The 17491-nt window shown below is 40.1% G+C and overlaps 1 protein-coding gene and 1 long non-coding RNA gene across 5 annotated transcripts in view; one reads left to right on the top strand and one right to left on the bottom strand.

Moving 5' to 3' along the window:
* Blo (bloated) overlaps nt 1–17491 on the top strand; it is a 164938-nt gene that overhangs the window by 140858 nt on the left and 6589 nt on the right. The window contains exon 4 of one of the 3 annotated variants that reach the window (XR_011800001.1): nt 6828–7410. The exons of the other annotated variants lie outside the window; for them this stretch is intronic. The gene's annotated coding sequence lies outside the window, so the exon portion shown is untranslated. The remainder of the gene's footprint in view (nt 1–6827; nt 7411–17491) is intronic. 3 annotated transcript variants of the gene reach the window in all.
* On the bottom strand, nt 7747–17180 carry LOC139988353 (uncharacterized). 2 transcript variants are annotated; one of them, XR_011800079.1, is made up of 3 exons: nt 14874–17180; nt 12911–14556; nt 7747–12764 (listed from the first exon to the last, which is right to left on the bottom strand). It is a non-coding gene; the product is annotated as an uncharacterized lncRNA (long non-coding RNA). The 2 variants fall into 2 exon arrangements; XR_011800080.1 differs by having other exon boundaries at nt 7747–13635; nt 13767–14556.

Here is a 17491-nt window from a genome sequence, read left to right as displayed (position 1 = left end):
TTCCGATAGAAGGCATGAAAATTGACTTTAAATATAGTAACATCGTCGTTAATTTCACTCGTACGTTGAAATATGAAATATGAAAATATCTATAGCCTCAATATATGTCATATCTAATCCTATCAATCATATGTTATTCGAAATTGCCAAATCTCTAAAAACTGATCCAACTAGATCCTCAGATATGATGAATATATTTATTATGGTTCGGTCATTGAATTTTAAATTTTCATTTCCATTAAATATCCATGAAATCTTTAATATGATATTTAATTCATCGGATATTACATTTCCTATTTCCACTAAATTTCCATAAAAGTTCACTGAAATTTAAGGTGTCCATTTTCACCATGCTTTCGATATATGTAATAGTTATGTGTCTAATCTATAATAATCTGAACCATCTTTAAAATCGTCGAACTCGAATATGATCATTTCCATTAGATTTATACTTTCATAAAATTATATCAGTTTCTAATCAAAATCACTAGCTTCACGCTCGACTATCATAAAAGTCACTAAATCCCTGTCTCCACTAAATTGTCGCTCCGTATAAAATCACTAAATATCAGCAGCTGCTCGTATCAAGTACATTCCAAATTGTAAAAAGTGTACTCGTTTCCTGCGTCAAACGCGAATCGTGGCCGGCATAGCAATTACATGGCTCTTGTACGAGGCGCACGTTGTTGTCTGCGCGAGCATCTGATATAATTTTTCAAAGGTACCCAGCTCTTCATAAATACGCGATACCGAAGCGTTTCCTGGAAATCTTCATACGACACTCCGAAGCAAAGTGTTCGTCTTTAATACGCGTATCATATACGTGAATGCTCCTCCTCGTAAAATAAACTAGGACAACAACTTACCTGCGGTTACTGCGTGCACGTGTTTGCTGGATGCTAAAGACGTATGAAAGGCATTATTGCGAACATACGTCCCGCCATCGTCGACTCCGTACATCGTTCTTTCTCATTTTCTCGCTCCAAGAACAGATTTACATCGAGCTCCGGAGATTAACTATCGGGAAGATTATACAAAATAAATAAACGTGGAAATGTTTCCACTGTTCCCAATGATCGACCTTATTTCTTTACATTGTTTATTGTTTATTATATTTTAACCTGCTAACTGGGTTATGCTTTAAACAAAAGTTTCTCCAATAACGGAATTACACATACATGCATTTTAAATCTAACAAATATATTTATAATTTATTTTTCGCATAAATGCAACACGATACTCACGTTATTTTCAAAAGTGACAATCTAGATGTCGAGTTAATGTCTTTCTCCACTAGAAAGCATAACGCGTTTTTTGAAGAATTAAGAATGATGTTGAATTAACATACATTACTATCAAAATTTCACTATTCCTAGATTATTAGATTTATAAAATAATATCTAACGCTTACAATAAATCGTCTGTGTTGAAGTGGTCATCGCTTCTAAGAAAACTCTACATTTGGTCTTTTAGTTTTCTCAAGCACTGAAGCCATCGACAGCGTATAGACAAAAGACTGCGTCGAAGACAAACCATAAACAGTAGATAGGCGACGTTGACTTTGTCACGTAAAATAAAAAAGAGAAATCGAAGACGAAAAATAAAAGATAAAAATAAAGAAAAAGAAAGAGAGAATTTATTTCTGAGCACTTGGTTTACACTAACTACAATTCACTTCTGAACTCTAGACGCGACTTTTCAAGACTGAAGCTCTTACAACTACTTGACTTCCGGCGGAATCTGATTCTTTTTCTTTGTCATCCCTCAATGTCCCCACTATCCATACGTTTGTTAGGCGTTCTCGAACATTCGGCGAAAGGACCTTTGGGTTATCGAGGGTTCATTAGGCACCTCGCTTCGGCGACATACATCGTCGCCGAGTGCCACCACATCTTTATTTCCGTCATCAGCCCATCGGTTCCGACGCGCGGCCTGATCTCTGATGTGAATTGAGATGTAGTTGATGTTACAGCTTCAGGGTTTTCAGTCATAGGGTAATACTGTTAGTGTCACGGATCGAGTTCTGATTGCCACGTGTTACGCCAAATGCGATGGTCCTTGCGAGGTTCCTCGCGGTCTGGCCGCCAAGACCTACACATTGTTACACTGACCCGCAACAAACCTAAGGAAATACCATAAACCGAATCTGTTTAGTTTCATTTCTATTCACATAAGTATTTTCGGTTTACGGATGGTCCTTGTGTTTTTTGCACGCTCTTACCAATTACGGAGAAAGCGGGTGCCTAGCGAAATAGCAGGCTTTTCCCATGAACAAGGATGCCCATGAGCCACATCTGGTTTTCTTTGTTTTCATAGTTTTATTTATTAACCAATGGGCATCGCGGATCATTACCCTCACTTTTCTACCGAAAAGTGTGAACGGCGAATCCACGTTCTTAGTTCAAAAGGGCACACCCACACTAAGCTTTCCTCCTTGATGGTACCAGACGGGTCTGCGACAGTTCTTGTAATCTTTTTGTACGAAAAACTTAACTGTGCTACTAATAAAGGCAGCCATTTACTGAATCAATTGATTATCACTTAAAATTACGTGACACTAGCGTGCGGATCTGGATCAGCTCATATCATATTCCGACTTGTATTTACACTTCAGTATTTAAAATATATATTTTCTACCTTACAATTTATCCACGTATTCCTTTGTATTCACATACATCTAATAACCTCAACAGTCTGAAATTTTATAAGTATATTGTATTCTATCAAAATCAAACAAGTCTCCATGTATTACGTACTTTAAAACGGTAATATACTTTTGCGTCCAATCTAAGCTCGATGATACGATACAGTGCAGTGTCAACAAGAACTGTTCAGCAAGCAGGGACTATTATCGATTAGACGCGAATGATAATTCCCGATTATCTCCCTTTCGCTTGAGGAACGCGTACCTCGCACCTATCATCTCCATACTACGTCTTTTCTCCAACAAACGCTGTAAGTTGACGGTGCATTGTTCCCATGCCGATGCATCGTACGTTAGCCGAGTATCGATACGGGATATGCTTCGCAGCCAATTATTATTGCCATTTAGATAAGGAACGCAGTTAGTTAAGCCTGAAGATCCTCTAACGATCATCGTGCGGTGTTTGTATCTTTTTCGTAGAGTGCACCGATACAAAGCCGAGTCTGATGATTTTTTAATCTTTTTGGGAACGTAGATGAACATATACGTGAGTTCGAGTGTTAATGTCAAACGTGAGGCGAAATGGGAAGAGTGAACATGTCAAAATGCACGTTGAAGATTGTGAAAGATTTAGAAAGCATCGATTAAATGATATTTAGATGTTCTGTGAGATTGAAATATCAATTGATGTATAATTATGCCGGTAGGATTTCAGTTTGAAAGACGATGTGTGTATTTATTCCATAAAATTCTTCTGTGTTAGAGTAGAAAGGAACACGTAAGAAGACATCAATTATTCAATTAAATCAAATGATTTAAACAAATTTAATGCTTTCAATATGTAAATAAAGTATTTTTTTTAATGTGAACTTGGAATAAAAATGGCAAACATTCTTTCGAACACTGCTCATTGCGAACTATAGTAGCTATCCTGATCTCCAATATCGATTCGATATCAATCATATGTAAAATATAGTACGTTATAATGTATTACGTAATATAAAATTACATTATTACATTGTAACATTGTATAAACTAAACATCTAACTTGTTAGACATCTCTAAAACCATGGTTGTTTCGTTCACTCGCGGAGAGACACGTTCGCGAGAAAGCACGTCAACGGGAGTTGTAAATTCCCGTTACGATTAGATAATCGACGCCGCGAAATGTCCGATCCCCTATTTCGGTTGGGGTAACAGAGGTAATTAAATTGATTATGACACTGATATAACAAGTTATTAGTTACAGTTTATTATAACAGCTGGTGTACAAACTAATATGAGTTGATAGAGAATAATTGTAATTTCTAAATTCGAGTAGAATAACGCAAGTTCGAATGGTGAAAGGTCGAAAACGGAAGAGCAACTAACTGTCTATGAAAATGATGCTGCGGAGGAAAACTTGTGATGGGTGGGTCCACGGACATCAGATGAGCTGATTCGTTAAAGACAGGGATTCGCTATGATAGTGAGGGAAATAGGCTTCGTTGGTAATTGGTTAATTTTCGGGGTTGGTGGCTGAGGAAGGGGCTAACTGTCCCTGAGAGAAAGTGGCGACTGGGAAGCATCATACGTGAGAAAACGAACTTTCCCGAATCTTCCCGTAGTAAACAATAAACTGTTAGAAAACGAATTACTAAAGAGGTGTTTATTCGGTCTGAAGGACCTTAGCTGGAATTTCCTATTTATGATGGGTCCTTGAGGCTATTGAGGGTACACCGTGAGGATGTGCGGACATCTAGTTGCCAACCTGCCCGCGGTATGTGACCTGATCTAGGTAGAGAGTCGTCAGACGTAACAATGGTCATACATTGCGATACCTTTATGATATTCTTATTTATACGACAATTCGAAAGAAGCGTTTTAAAATTCGCAAGGAAATCTTCGTGAGTCATTTCAACGACATTGTCACTTACTATGACTTAGTGCAACATATGCCATTATTCGCGAAAACGGTACACGTTGCATTTGTAGCGTCACAGACCAACTGAAGATGAGCCAGTGTTGTAAAACTAAGGCCAGCTTGATAGAGGCATAAGTAATAATTCTTCTTTCTGGCGCAAAACTGATGGAGTTGTAAATATACCGTTTTACACGATAAAGATAGGAACATACTGTATACCTTTTATTCAATAAAAACAAATTTGAAACATTTTGAGTTGTTCCACTATCAAAGCAAAGCAACGATTTATTCTTCTGAAAGAAGATAAAGTACATAAGTTTCTTTACTCGTGGAATAGAAAAGCTATTTTTCATAATATTCCATTCTCCGTTCTTCTCAATAAATCACATGCAATCCAATAGGAAAAAGATAATTCCATGATCAATGATTCCGCGTTTTCAATCGCCTCACGATGATCGAGCGCGCGAGTGCTGCCCTCTATCGGTTCTGTCCCTTTGTTTTCCGCGTCCTCGAAAACTGCGAGCTCTCCCCTTGGTGGCCACTGACCGTAGCGAGAGAGAAGAGATATCGTTGTGTGTATCGTTGGTGAAGATCTACGATGCAAATGGGCCGCGTGCGAGAGCACGGCGAAGCCAGGAGTCGCCGCTTTGAATCTTAATAAGACTTCACTTTCTGGTCTCGTTGATTACGGAATTAAACAAGAGCCCTGTTGGCCGGCAAGGAGGAAAGTTTAGCGGTTTCTCACAGTTACCGAGTGGAAACCGTGATCGAAAAGCGCACGAGGCAATTCAACCGCCGCAACCCAATTCAATCTAATCGCCGACACCTTGTGGCCGATTGCACCATCGGAAACGGCGCGTCGAATGATGAGTATTCGTCACCGGTGCACGGAGAGTATCTCTTGACGAATACGTGTAATAAGTCGAGGAATTGTTACGCGATTTGCACGAAAGTTACGTAAGCCTTGAAATAAGTATCATTTCTCGATCTGTGCGTCTCTTTAATGGTCCCAAACGCTTCTCAATCTTGTCAGAGAAGCCTGCTAGGCGCAAATGGGACAGCACGATATCGTCAACGTGTAATGACGTATGGTCGAAATGTCCCATTAGCTGGGAAAACGATTTGCCATGTTCTTCTGCTAGTGAATATGATTGCAGTAGAATTGAAACTTTACTATTTGCGCTATTTGGAATTTCTTTTCTCAATCGCACGATTCTGTTCTTCTCTCTGTATTTTTCGACTTGCAAGGAATGTTTGAAGGAGGAAATGGAAAGATATGGAGATAACTATGAAATTTGGATCTATGTTTGAACAAGTACACGTATAAGAAAATGCAAGTTTGGACTAGGCTTGCGTCGTCATATCAAATAAATTATAAGGTTCAATCGAGTTATGTATGTTTTTTCATAATTGATTCTCTAGTCGATAGGTATGATGTGAATTGCTGAAATTTCATATAAGTCGGTACGCAATGCACATGTTAATTTGTGATTTATACATATTATGCTAGTTGACTCAAAATCACATATTTTTTTTACAAAATTTTATATTTTCTTCCATATCTCGCTTCTTCCATAACTCGCAAAAAAATGCAACCAGCATCTTTAATTTTTGTTCAATACATTTCAACCTTATTTAATAAAATATTCATTATATTGTAATTGATATAAGTATATTTGTAATTACATGTATCATAGAAGAACTGTATTTAATGAAATTATGATGTTGGCAGATGGTAATGAAGGAACCTCGATAAAGGCTATTTCTGTAGAACTCGTTTAATATTCATTTAATAGTAAGTTCATATATAAACGATTGTTTATAATACCGAGTCCACTGTGCTGCGAGTCTCGTCTCTGACTAATAGAATGCATTATTATCTAGAATTTGTTCTTAGAATTCGGCAAGTACTTCTTTTATTATGAGCTCCTCGGTTGTATTATTTAATTAGCCTATGCTTTTACTTATACAACCTACAGTATCCTAATATGGTTTAAATTAAAAATGGTAAAACAAATAAATTAGATAGAATAATATATTCTCTATTGCTCGCAAAATTACTAAATGGCAACAATTGATATTACTTATCAGAATAACTTTATATTCACGACACTGAACACAAATCCTCCATCAAAAGGGATGATCAGAGGAATCGTTGCTGAGCGATGAACGGCGATTCACCAGAATGAAAAATATCCCGATACAATCTCGTAGAACGACGAGCAGTGCAAGCTTAGAAAAATGTCGCATCCGTTTCATTGCACTTTTATCTTTTTCCAGTTGTCACGAACACGTGACGCTATCTCGGATCGCGAAATGGCTGTGGGGACTATGATGTATCGGCAATTCGAGGAGAGCCAAATGAACATACTCGAACGACACTCCGAATCACCCAGGCAGTATGAATGAAGCTACGCCACGGAGATATCATCTTAACGATTCGTATCCATCAGAGCCGATGCCAATTCTAGAATCCTGCTACCATCGTTGATTTCGCGACAGTGTAAAAAAATCTGCCGTTTAAAATAAGCCAATACGAACGATCCCACTAGCTGTGCGTGTTCCAATAACTATGACTGTGGCTGTGGTTGTGGTGAAACCACTTTCTCGATCGAACGACAGCTATAGAGAGAGTCAGCCCCTGTTCCAAGAGTCGCCTGGTGTGCTCTAAGTCAAGTGCTCGATTTGCTCGAGTTCAATGGCCCGTAAGCATTTCAATCGACCAACAACATCTCATCCACGGAAGCTAGCCACGCATACGCGGAAAGTCAATTATAGAAACATGCATGAGGTTCGAAGAGGGAATGAGATGGAAGAGAGCCACCTCCTTCGAAGGAGATGCGTTTTTATAGTATAGAAGGACGTGAGAGTTTATAGTAGTGGTCAAAAGTTTGGAACTACTTGCATGGTTGTTACGATACCAAATGTACTTTTTATTTCGTCAAGTGGGAATTAATGTCGTACTAAGTGTCATAAGTCATAAGTATTGGATCATTATCCCATAAGTAACGTTGTATTAACACATATAACTCAAAAACATTAAAGATACTTTAATTCCGAATGAAACATTAATCTAATTTTTGTTTCTGATCTTATCTCGGGGAACTATATACAGTTGGTAAATATTGATGAAAATAACAGTTAATATCAATGCTTTTTATTGAACATTTAAAATATCAATGGAGACTTATTTCTGTTTACATGAATATATTTACTATCATTATGATATCTCCCTTTAATTTACATTGTTTAGATAAAAATATGTTTAGTATGACATTAAAACACTTAAGTCCTTAAACGCAAATTATGCACAAACTAACTTCCATATACAAACTACAAAATTTTTTCACAACGATATATTTAGATGTACCTTATACGTACCTTGACATGTAAATCCCACATAGACGATCACGAGGTGTACAGTACACACAATGTAGCATCGCAAAGTCGCTGTCCCTTGCAAGCCAACTCGCGTGCACTGCTATCTCGATAATAGAATGATCTATCTGCAACGAGCGGCAACAATAAGCGAGCAAGATATTATTCCGATACACCAGGACGGACTGTATCTCAAGCACGTTGGTACTTGATCTGGGAGCAACCAGTACCTAACCCAACAAATAACAATACAGTATTGCCCTCACGTAGCATACGGGGCCTAGGATCACAGCGCCATTATGCGCCAGCAGCAACAGAGGTTCCTCATCGGATTCCTCTTCCTATGCTCTGTTACCGTACACACAACACTCTTGGACAACAACGGACAGACATGAATCATCCATCCTTCTTCCACCAATACTTAGAGCTTGACCATTCTCTGGTGGCCTCCTCTTCTCTGCTGTCTCACCGGATCCAGTACGTTTTCAATACTTAATGCACCATGGATGAAGCCCCGTTCAATTACTCGCAACACGATACCATGGCTATTTATTGTGGTCTGCCGAACGGTTGGATATCTCTCTTCCTCTTTCTTCCCTGCTGCACTTCTTTCTTACTCTGAAACCGTCTTCTTGTTCTTCTTCTTCTAACCTGTTCTTGTGTCTACGCTTCTTCGATTTTCACTGTACCATTATTTTTTCGTCCTTCACGTAACTCAAACTGCATTAGGATTCTTTCGTGTTTTTGAATCGATTTCAGAAAAGGAAGTTTGAGGTTCTTAAACCAAAGTTCTGTGAGGTTCTTAAACTTAAGTTTTTATAGCAGTTAACGGGTTAAAACTCTGGGAATAATACGTGACAAGGAAATTTGTTTTGTTGAATTTAGTAATATGCTTAGTTGATTGGGAAGAAGTTATTAGAATCCAACAGAAAACAATATCAAATAATTTAACAAAATAAGTTTTGAATCTTTTATCAGGAGGGACTTATTTTCCTATTTTATAAAAAACTTTCCCTCACAGGATCAAGTAAATCTAAATGAGATGTCTTCCCATAATGCTTGCGAGTCCTCCTTTCACTGGTTCCTCTAACACAGTTGCGCCCCCTACAATTTTCAAACTTCCCCGGAAGAGGTCGCAGCACGGACGACTTTATTACTATTTTCTCGCAATGTATCGCGTTTACGAGCGATATTCTGTGAATTTCCGGATCAGAAGGGAGACTGAGTGAGAGGCAGAGAGGGGGAGAGAGAGAGAAACTTCATTGCGAAGAGATTACCGAGGGCAGATACCGAGAAAGGTTATTCGAGAGACCATCCCTTCGCAGAAGCGGGACAGCGTGCAACATGGCGAACGTAATGGACGATCGTTCACGAGCGGCTTTCACACGATAAACAATCGATACTCGACGTCCTGTTGTTAATCCAGGATTATCGTCCTCAGGCAGGGTGGAGGCTGTTATCGAGCAACCAGGAAGCAATTGGAAGCCCTTTTCACGCTGAGAGCTATTCTTGACGCGGATTGCTATCGTCTCGCGAGCTATCTTTCATTTGCCGACGAGATCGCTCTTGTATATCCCCTAGAAAGACATATGACAGCTATCATCTTTATATGAAATTCTATGAAACAGTTTTTTGTTTCGAAAACGGCTTTCATGCCTCTGCAAGCGTCTGTACTTCGAATGAGCATCGACCAAGATAATAATTAGCATATATCAGTATCATGGAGAGAGATGATGGATCTCAAATATGAAATCTCAACTTCGGCACTTCACGCACGAGGAAGATACAGATTCCTACAATATAATAATATATAAGTATATAATATAAGTCCATTTTCGTGGATTTGATGACTTCTATGCCTTTCATTCTTATCAACCAATGCCATTGAGAAGAATATGTACAGTTATCCCATTGCTACTTCCATCGGAATTTTACTCCTAATGTTTGAATTATTTAAAAAATCGCAGCAATGAATAAGCGAATCTGCCATTCAGTAAATAAACGATTTCGTTCTGCGTGATCGCTGAGGTGTCTCGTAGTGGCTGACGGTAACATCTATTCCGACAAGCGACCGCGACTCACGCCACTCTGTCTCAGCCGACATTGTAACGATCGCATCTAGATCCTCGACTAGGGTTACTGCTGCTCCGTGTCAGGGACATGGACGTTTCCACTCGATCGGTACGGCCTTTTGAATAAACAGTAAACCGCCAATATAGTTGTTTTGAATTGGAACCTTTCCACGTATTTTTCCCTTAGATGACTTTTCTAGTAACTTTAGAAACCATAGAAGGTGGTATATTTCTTTAAAATTTAGTACCTTGAAATACGGATGTATACTATGTATTCCTATGTAGTTTCATTGACTGACAATCATTAGCATCTTTATTCTTATATTTATTTTTTTTTTTTTTTAATATTTAATATGAAAGCGTAAAGTTAGATAATCCATCTTATGAATATTATGTTAAATAGTTCGATTTATGACTATTTCTCAATACTTTACAGACATGAAAGAGGATAAAGACAAACATGTCTAGCTCGAAAATCAAATAAAAAGACAATTTTGGGAACATAGGATTGATTTACAGCGTATTGTATTCTAAAACTGCTCTCCTTGAAAGAATAGCTTCATTAATTGTCTAATTAATTAATAACTTATAAAGGTACAATGTTGCACATACGCAATAAACGTAAAACAATTTAACTCAACCATGAAAAAAGGAACTAATTAATGTCCCGATACACGGTCAAATGTAAATGAAAGATCGAAAAAAGCAAAGCCGTGGGGAAAATTCGAGACGCGCAAAAAGGAAGAGATTGAAATCAGATTACCTTCTAGTAGGTAAGGTCGAAATGAATGCAGATTAAAAGCGAAAGGAAGAAAACGCAATGGAGCTAGTGCGTGCCTCCCGGGGGCAGACGTCTCCTGACGTCTTTTTCAGAAGTCGAACGAGACACGACGTATCGCGGAGCGCGGCTTTACGCGTTGCTGCCTTCTTCCTCTCGTCCATTCTCCAGTTATGATTTCTCACAATCAGTAATACGAACTAACGCCTATTTATACACCTAACAGCCGATGTACATGCGACAGTAACAATAACAACGAAGCATGGCAAAGTAAGAAACTCTAGCGCTAGACAACATCAACTTCTAAGCTGGCAGAGAGTTTTAAGCGCTCACAAATAACAGTTTGAGGTCGGGCGAGATAGATAAGAGGTTAAAAGGTTCAACCGTGAGATCTCGAGATTCTCGAAATAGTTGTACTATTAACAAATCTTCGCACGCCTCGTGGCTTACCCCGTGCGAAAACATCTGCTTGCTTACTTTAACGGATTTGCCTAGCTGTTTCGCGATTCATGATAGTCATTCATAGTGATCGATACTGTTAGAATTATTAGATTTTAAGCTTTCAAGCTTAATAATGAGCATCAAGCTTTTAGTTTTTCAGGTGACAATCGTGTTATGAATTGCATTTTTGTTTAGTGAACATTATCTACAGTTTACTTCTTCGCAAATACTTGAATACCGCATCCATCAAATGACAAATACTGAATATCATGTCATCTACACCCACTTATTTAGGTCTTGAAAACTAACATGTAGAAAATCGGATGTTATGTCAAACTGGTATAATAAATATGTCACATATGTGACATAATTCCTACACAAAACCCGAAGAAGTAGGACGCAGAAAATTCCACCGTACAGGAAATCGTTCACCATCGCTATAAATTCTACTGATCTCGATTCACGGGATAACTATATCCCGTGTTCACGATCAAAAAAAGATTGAAAGCACCGTTGTCTTCGCATCATGTGCTCGTAAGCTAGAAATAATAGTTCGTTGCTATTTTGGTGGAAACCCGTTACGAGTTTATGGTTCGAACGAGATGCTCGCGTCTCCGGTAACGTGTACAAACTGACCTAACTTCATCCAACAGCCTCAACCAGATTGGTTCAACCCACGCGTATGAAAAGCAGAAGAAGAGGAAGAAGAAGAAGAAGAAGGAAGAGGTATCAATGAGAATACCAGGCTGTGATTCCTGGAACGATCAACGACCGATAACTCTTTAGCCCCGAAGACCTAAACAATGCCGGATATTCGTATCACTTGTAGGATAGTAGATAACCTCTCTGTCCTCGTCGTGCTCCCTTTTCAGTTTCGTTTTCCCTCTTTCTCGGCAGCGCTTTCCTGTTGCCACGGGGAGTTGCCGACAAGGCGGTCGTCGATTGCAATTTGCCGATACGATTCTACCTGCCGCATTGCGCGCCGTGTTTCCTCCCTTTCTCTCTTTCTTCGCCTATTCTTCTCCTTGTCCTCTTTACATGATCCCCCTTTCCCCGTTTTATATTCTTCTCTCCCTATCTATTTATCTATATCTCCTTCTTCTTCTTTCCGTTCGAGTTCGGCTTAAAATCCGTGTGTCGAGACCAGTCGATTTGTACTAGCCTGGTACCGGGAGATACATCTTTCCCCAGGTAACTACCCATAGAGAGCATCTAAGCGGTGGATCCGAACTGACTGGCCAATATGTATCGCTGACCTGGCTCGTGTGTAAATGGCACCCTACCTTCTTGCAACGTAATATTGGCACGAAGGAGACCAGATACTCACCAGATATGGGCTTTTTCCTGACTAACCGCCGCTGTATTATCTACCTATCTGACTGTGTGCAAAGTCTCGTTTAAATTAGTCAAGTTACCTGAATTCAAGCAACTTGAGACCACTTTACTATTCTCAACTTTGAAATATCCTTTTAAATTCCTTTTCATCCTTCTTCTCGTTGTTTACTTGTCAGGTAATTTAATGTAAGTTGTTGTAGGTCCACTTATAACCTAATGATAGCCAATGATGTTAAGTCAATAAGTTAATAAACATATTGAGGATTAATAAGTATTTAGCTTGTATATGTCATGGAGTATTCCAAGAGACTTTTCTCAACTTTACAGGACTACAATATATCAACTGTAGATTAGGATACAGCTTGTCATTGCTGGAATCATGCGGCATGACGGTTCACAATGGATCGTTTTCTTGAGCCAGCAGAGGACTCGATCAGGCATCGCTTTAACGACGCAGAGTGACGAAGGAACTTGGCTCGATGTCTTAACAATTGTACCGTTTGTGCACGCTGTTTGCTCGTGCATTGTGCATTGCACATATAATATTAAATCCACGACACGATACGCCTGTAAGAACTTGTTTTGCAAGTTGAAATACAGTATACATATTAAAAATAAGATTACTTTCAAGTGTTTACAATGGTGGTAAGAATACTTTAGGCTAGACATAATTAAAATGACTAATATAGTCGTTTTACTATTTCAAATAATCTATGAAGGAATCTATTTAATTCTTTGTAGTCGTAGCATATTAAAATTAATCGGACTAGTATTTAATGAAATAACTAACAACATTCTTACCGCAACAACACTGCCAACCCGAAAGGCAAAAGCCAACGTTTATTTATCATGACACGGTAGAAAATGTACTTGATATTATCTCTTTACCATCGTGAAGAAAAAAAGAGGTAGAGCTTCGACAGCTCATCCTCCTACAATAGAAGGTGATATTCGCGTTCGTAATGGGTGTGAAGACGCGGCGTGCATAAAAGAGTCCGCTATACATTTGCAACGGGTATCCAAATGAGTCGACAATCTGTACTCGACATGGCCAATATCACTTTACCTGATAACGCGTCATGCGCTATTTTGATGATGCACCACCAAAGACATGAAATAAAAAATATTGTATAAAACATTGTGGCAAACAACGAACTTAACTTTTTTACATAACATGGCTAACTTATACATGGTATAATATTCGGTGATACATACCCGCTTCCTTAAATCAAACCCATGTCATTGCCTTTTGATTCTCATGAAAGTTCCAACTACTTCTTTTTCTTTTTATATTGTAACAAAATAACACAAACATCAACTCTCTAGGCGAGCCGCCAAGACTCGATAGCATTGACCGTTCGCTTCCTAGGCTAGGCCAGTGTCATTTCATCAATTATAAGCGTCAATGCGCGTGCGAGCGCGCAAGGGGAGGTATGATCGCAACGCGTACGTGTATGCGAAACGTGTAGATGAGAACATGCACGGACAGGGCAGGGTGCCAACCCATCCGTGGGCGGTTCCGGCCGATTCGCTCGAATAGTCTTGAAATGATCTCGAAGAACTTAAGACTTTCCCATGGTATGTAGCGCCCCCATTGACAGGCGGGCAAGTGTATCAACGGGAGGATACACTCTCTAAGAATTGTTATTCCAAAGAAAGTAAACCGTACCACCACTATCCTGCCGTCTAGCGGCGTGGTCCTTCGGTTATTAATGGCAGCAGTGGTGGTCGCTCGTCCGTGCAACACGGGCGCAAAAGTGTGCATCCGGTTTTCTACTGGCGCGCAAAGCTCGTTCTTCTCCTCCAGCCTCCTAGAAACCTCGCGCTGGCGTTGCCACCATGACGCTGCTCCGCAACGCTGAAGCGGACGACCTTGCGCTGTTCGTAAGAACAAGAACCTTACAAGCGCGCATCATGCTTCGAGGGATCGACCCGTCTGTTTTTTTTCCGCTCATCTTTTTGTTTTTATTCCTGAGTCACGATTAATGCGTTTCAAACAGCCGACCTGTGAAATTGGGACACAGATGCACATCATGTTTGTGCGTTGATTGCACGAAAATTAAAATTCATATTTGTAAATATATACTGTGTTGACTTCATACGAGTTCGCTGGTTTCCTAAGTGGTCTTTCGAAATGAACTAAATGAACAGAATCTGAAATATCAATTTCATTCAGTCCATTCTGCGACTTATATCAAGCTATACTTCCTCTTCCATATTCGAAAGTATAATAGTTAAACGAAGCCAAATCATCAATAACATAAACTGCTATTTGTTCAATTAAAGTAACAATATATACATAGTTTAAACTAATAACCGTACCAAGGAAGAATCGTAGTTTAAAGCAGCAAGTTTAGAAAACGCTAAACAGCCATATCCTATTCTCTACCGACGAAGTATCCAAGATCGACGCTTCTTGTATCGTGGCTCGCGGCTTTTCTCTGCTTGTTCTTTCGCTTTTCTCGTTCATTTCCCTTGCTACTGCGCATTGCTCTTATTGGTCTGTTTGCGCAGGCCTGACTGGCTCCCTCTGTATCCCTTACACACGGAGTGTAACACGCGTGCGTGGCAGCTAAAGGTGCACCACAGGGGAGACGACAGAGCCGATACCCCATTACGCGTACTTCGTTTATTTTGCGGCTTTGCACGTTACAGATCTTACTATAATATTCCTTTGTACTTACAGCGGCGAAATTCCCTCTCATTATACTTTTTCTCGCACCAACATTATACGGTGCGCGCCCTATTTTCCTCCCCGCTCCTCAATGTTCCCCTTCGTCGTATTTCGTTTCTTCTTTTCTTGTTTCTCGCTCCAACGTCGCCTCCCTTTTCGCACTTCCCTTGCTCGCGTTCAATTCCCCTAAACTCTTCTTCACCGGCCACTCTCGACTCTCGGTTTTACACGCACGCTATAATCCCGTGGCACATCATCCGTCGATTCCAAAAAAGAAACGTCAAGACTATGAGATCCGACGCGCGGTCACCTCGATTTCAACCTGCGTACATTCTATTTAAGATGGATGCTTTTTGCAGCTCTCGAACCCAGTCGATTTATACCGGGACTACGCATCTTGATAGAGGGCAGAAAAACGCAACAAAAAAGAGACTTTGCTCTCGTTATATAGATGGGGTTGATTGTTCTTACATGTTTCCCGCCATTTGGCATACTGTCAAGGAAACAATTGAGAGAATTTATGCGATGATTTTGAATCCCACTTGTGTTGCATATTGTCGTTGATGAGAATTTAGTGGATGTTCGTGTCAATTTTACGTCAGATCAAAGTATATGAAACACGATTAATCGCATAAACGCCATGTAAGCTGATGACTTATGATGTTTGTACAGTTATTATGCAATTAAAAAGAAATTAAATTATTAGAAATTGTTAACACTATGAACTATTAAAACTGCGACATTAAATTAATTCTACAGAATATAGCCATGTAACCAATTTTTTGGCTATAGGTTTTTTGAGAGTGCACAAATGTAGGTCACATGGGAACCGATCGAATTTAATAGAATTCACACGTTATCAAATGTCACCGCTTTTTTCGTAAGAGAAAATTACCCTACCTTAACAGATTCTTTTATTCGTCCAAAAACAAGTCGGTCGAATAAAGAAATGGAAAAATCCATAGGGTTAAAATGAGTGTCGGTTGACGTCGTAAATAGCTTCTCCTTTGGATTTATGCGTAATCTACGTTGACCCATGGCAGTCGGTTTAATGTTGCAGAGTTATGCGTCGAGAATAAACAGGCCTCGTTCGTCCACTCGCCTTTGCAACGCTATTGTAACACACGGTTAAATACGCACCTACACGCATGAAGGACACAGGCATATGATTGGAAATAGAATAGAACAGCCTTACGTCGATGCATATGCATGCGGGATTGTGTCACCATATACACGCATACCTACGTATATGCGCGAAACAACCTCATATACGAACAAGAGACTCGAGCGCGTGCGCACTAGAGGGATGTAGGACAGGTTGGGAAGCGTTGGTGCGTGCAAGTAAGCAGCACGCGCGTGCACAGGGCCGCGAGGTGGATGACGCGCTGTGCACAAGCGCAGAACCCAGACCTAGGTCAATCTTTGACGGCCCACGCCAGTCCCTGCGAGGGAGTAGCCGGGTATAACGCGTTCTGCGATGAAGCTGGAGAGAGGAAGGTCGATAAGCAGACGAAAGCAAAGAAGAATGAACGGAGCGGGAAGAAAAACGGGAGAGGAGGAAGAGCAGCGTGCGGTGCTATAAGAGTTAGCAGGACGGTGCGTGGGTCACAATGTCCGTAGGGTACAGAACCCTTGCTCTTTTCTTCTTTCTCCTTTTTCCTCCTCTTCTTCTTCTCTCATAGTCGTGGCCGTCGCCGTAACCGTCCCCGAGACTCGTCGTCGGTCGGTCGAACCGTCGCGTCGCATCGGTTGATCCATAGCACGACTCGTTATGGGAAGCACACGGAATATTGTTGCTCGTATATATGGAGAGTACGAGGGAAGTGCGCCGTACTTGTACTATGCAGATGATTCCGCGATATGGGCTATTCATTGCGAGTCATTTAAGAGTTTATGCGGTGGGTAAGAGCCGCGGCCGCGTACGCGCGATATGTTATTATATTGCGTATCGAAAGGTCCGCTGCGCTGGTAACGCATGCACTGCTGGTTGATCGTAGCTTGCGGTCCTTCGCGCCGTACGCGCCGCGAACACAGCGTACGGCGCCCCCTTCTGCCTCAAATATATAACCAGTACAGGCATAGTTACTAGATGACCGAGGATCTAGGAACGTGCCTAGTGCATGTTTTGTTCTTTCATATTTATTCACATATAACAAACCATTTTTATTTCTTAACGTGCTTTTGGAAGTTTTTCTTATATCTACTACATTCACTACAATATAAATGTAAATATAAGAAACCAAAAAATATCTAATCTAGAAATATC

Source organism: Bombus fervidus, chromosome 1 (assembly GCF_041682495.2).
Source record: "Bombus fervidus isolate BK054 chromosome 1, iyBomFerv1, whole genome shotgun sequence".
Lineage (NCBI taxonomy): Eukaryota > Metazoa > Arthropoda > Insecta > Hymenoptera > Apidae > Bombus > Bombus fervidus.
Note: the sequence above shows the minus strand (reverse complement) of the source record. Positions and strands in the feature narration are given on the sequence as shown.